This window comes from Myripristis murdjan, chromosome 10 (assembly GCF_902150065.1).
Source record: "Myripristis murdjan chromosome 10, fMyrMur1.1, whole genome shotgun sequence".
Classification (NCBI taxonomy): domain Eukaryota; kingdom Metazoa; phylum Chordata; class Actinopteri; order Holocentriformes; family Holocentridae; genus Myripristis; species Myripristis murdjan.
Window position 1 is genome coordinate 32,909,878 of NC_043989.1, and position 3,692 is coordinate 32,913,569.

The window sequence follows — 3,692 nt, forward strand, 5'->3', positions numbered from 1 at the left end:
CAAGACAATGTCATATATCTGGAATGCAGTTTAAGACCAATGTTGTTGAATCATGGACTGTTTACAAGGACGAGTATTCTGGTTGAGGCTGACCCAGTCTTGGTCATATTTGGGATGTGGCGTTTACATAGAAGAGAGAAATTTGGTTCATATCTCCATGTACATGAAAAATGCTAGTATCCTGGTTACTGATTACTGCCCTGGGTTAATAGGTACGTGTGTAAATCTCAAATGACTTTAGTGCTAAGCTACATTAAGCTCAGGAGTTAGGTTAGTCTAGGGCGAAAGAATGCAAGTGTTGAAAAGGGCTAATGGTTTTTCACAATTGGTATATAAGGTCACTTACCCAAGATACTGTAACAGAATCTAGTGTGAGGCTTTGTTTCGTGCAAACCTGTGGCTGCCCACCACTAGTAATGCTCTGAGCTAGATCATAATAAAAGACAAAACAGCAAAGTAACCAAACATTGTTATTTTATTATCTTAAAAAGTAACACAATCCCCTTGGGGTATATCACATACACTACAACAACAGTAACACCAGTACTACACATTGGAGGGACTTTCAGATATTATAGACATTTAAAAAATCCCTCTTTTTATTGTTTAAATTATTTGACTAGGCATGACAGATAAACATCATTTACAAGTATGACATACTGTCACCATTAGAAACAATGTTATTGTTGAACCTCCGTTTTTATAAACCACCGCCAATGTTAAGGGAAGACATTTCATGGACTGTCAGTGTGGAAGAGGGATCGGAGGTTTGGGGTTGTGGTTGGGGAGTGGGTGGACGGAGGGCCACTGGGGCAGGCATTAGGAGTGGAGGGTGGTGGTGGTGGGATGGAATGGGGGTTTAGGGGGGCAGTGCAAACATCAGACATGAGGGACAGAACCCATGACCTTCACCAGGCAGGGGACTACAGCCCTATTTTTGGTGAAAGAGGGACTAGAACCCTACTGAGATGGCAGAACGGGAACTAAAATCCCATAAAAGTGGTGCAACAGAGGCTAAAACTCTATTATTCTTACAGAATAGGACCTTCAGTTCTAATGTAGTGGTAAAATAGGGACTAGAACCCTACTGAGATGGTACAATAGGGACTAACACCCAACTGTAGCGGTTTAATAGGGACTAAAACTCAAGCATAACAGTGCAATAGAGACTAACACTACTGCATTTGCACAACAGGGAGTTGAACCCTATTGTAATGATAGAATAGAAACTAAAACCCTACTGTGGTGACAGGACAGGAATCAGAGCCCCAATACTATGGAAGAATAGGGGCACAAATCCCACAGTGGTGGTATAGTAGGGACGAAAATCCTCTTGTAGAAGCATGGGAATTAAAACCCCTAGAATATTAGTAGAACAGGGAATAGGTCCCTATTATAGTGGTTGAACAGGGAGTAAAACCCAAGATTAGTGGTGCAGTAGAGACTGGAACCCTAGTATAGTGGTAGAATAGGGACTAGAACTTTACCTTAGCGGTAGAATATGTCCAGGAACCCTGTAATAGTGGTATCAGGGACTAAAAGCCTAAAACAGAGGTAGAATAGACAAGAGGCCATAAATAGTGGTAGAATATGAATTATAATATCAATATAGGGGTAAAATCAGGACTAGAGCCTTACTGTACCAAAATTAGGTCTACAACCCAAGAACTGAGACTAACCCTAGTGTAGTGACAGAATAGGGATTAGAATCGTAAAACACTGGTAGAGCACAGACTAGAACCTTAACATTAACATGGTATCACCATGTTTAGATTCTACTGTAGTGGTAATTACCAGCTAGAGCCCTGTTGAAGTGGTCAGGTAGAGAATACAACCCTAGTTCATAGGGACTACCACCCTAGTACAGTGGCATATGATAATAGAGTCTAGAGCCTTAGAACGGTGGTAGAATTAAGACTGTCGTGATAGATAACTAAAACTGTAAAACAGTGATAAAATTATGTTTAGATCCCTACTGTAGTGACAAAGTAGGGACTAGTATCCTACTACGTGGTAGAAAACAAACTCATACCCTGGTATGGGGCTCAGATAGATAACGGGCCATTTTACAGAAACTTTGTAACTTGCAAATCATATCTTAACTGTGTGGTAACCGTGGTAATTACAGTTAGGATCTGATTTAGGAAAATAGTCATTACAGATTAATGGTTCCTATCCTAAGTCAATGTTCTTATCCTAACTTAAGATAGCAAAAGTGTTTTACACAAGTGTTGTAACTTCTTAAAATGGAAAAAGTTCCTAACTTTAGGATAACCATAAAGCTGTCCTGTTTCACTTGACGGCCAGGTAGTGTTAGCTAGCTTGTTTAATCTGCATGACTGTTCTTTTATTGCTTTTACAGAACAAACAAAATGTCAACAGGAGGAACCTATTTGCTGAAAGGCTTATGGCAAACCCGACTGAAGCATTGCTGAAAATTTCCCAAACAGAAAATATTTAACTTGCTCTACAGATGTGCCCAACACCTCCAACTCATCGTTGTTGTTCTTAAACTAGCTAGTCAGTCAGTCCAAACCAAAAAAAACAAAAACAAAAACAAAAACAGCAGTTACAAAGTACTGATTAACTTGGTGAGATGAGTGTCCGCTTGATAGTTAACACACAAAAGTTGAAAAGTGAAGTTGACTGAGGATTTCGTAAGACAGGATGATGTAAGATAAGATATGATTCCTAAAGTAAATTAGGATTTGCCTCTGTAATACAGAATTGTGAAAAATCCTAGAATCCTTAGATTCTTCCTATTTCAGATTTAAGATTGGACTTTTATGTAAAAGAGCCTCCTCTTTAAAACTGAGAAGTGTTTCTTACAATAGAAATCTGTAATAATTTACATTTTGGTGTGTCTTTTAGTGAGATGGCCAATATTTTTAAGATTACCAATTACCTAGCAATGACCATGCAGCAGGACCGTAGAGCCAATGTGGTGGTACAGAGAAAAGTGCAAAGGCAAATTCATGTCCCTTTATGGTTCTGGTCTAAGCTTTACCCAGCTGAGACTTGCAGAGTGCCTGTTAGCCTGTGTTGAGGGTTGCATTTGACTTCAAGGCCCCCTCTAGGATTTGGACACAGGTTCGTTCTGCAGAGAATGTCAAGTGACACTAGTGGTTGCTATGGTAATGACACACGGAAGAGGAGCAGGGATGGGGTAGGGTGGTGGGGGCTGAACTGCAATGCTAGCATGTAGAAGCTCTGTTTGAAAGAAAGAGAGGGAGACAACAGGGGAGTCCAGCACTTTGATGTATAGTGTATTAGGGTGTGCGTGCATGTGTGTGTGTGTGTGTGTGTACATAGACATTCACAGGCTAGAGGCTGATGACAGTGTGGTAGTAGAAGGGGTGGGCTGTATTTTTGCTGCTGTGGAGGTAGTTGTAGAAGAGCCAGTAGGACAAGGACAGTGGGATGACTAACAGCTCCCTGAGCCTACAGGACAGCGGGATTGAAATGATTGGACCTATAGGACTGCAGGGTTTTGTACGGATGGGTGAATCCAGCTCAGCTCAGGTCTAGTTTCACAATTCCACCAACACTTAAAACTCGTGTTGGTTTAACATGTGGGTGTTATTCGATGTCTCCCTGTGCCAATCACCCTGTAGTGCAGAAAAGGCCTGGTTCCCGTTGGCAGGCCTGTAGGTACCGTGCACGTCAGCTCAGTGTGTTTCTCTGTCCTTATA

The 3,692-nt window shown here is 41.2% G+C and overlaps 1 protein-coding gene across 3 annotated transcripts in view; it reads right to left on the reverse strand.

The window, feature by feature from the left end:
- Positions 1–456: 456 nt before the first annotated feature.
- LOC115366220 (storkhead-box protein 2-like) overlaps positions 457–3,692 on the reverse strand; it is a 100,710-nt gene continuing 97,474 nt past the window's right edge. For all 3 annotated transcript variants that reach the window (XM_030061564.1, XM_030061565.1, XM_030061566.1), the window contains exon 4: positions 457–3,692. This exon is cut by the window's right edge and continues 2,957 nt beyond it. The gene's annotated coding sequence lies outside the window, so the exon portion shown is untranslated.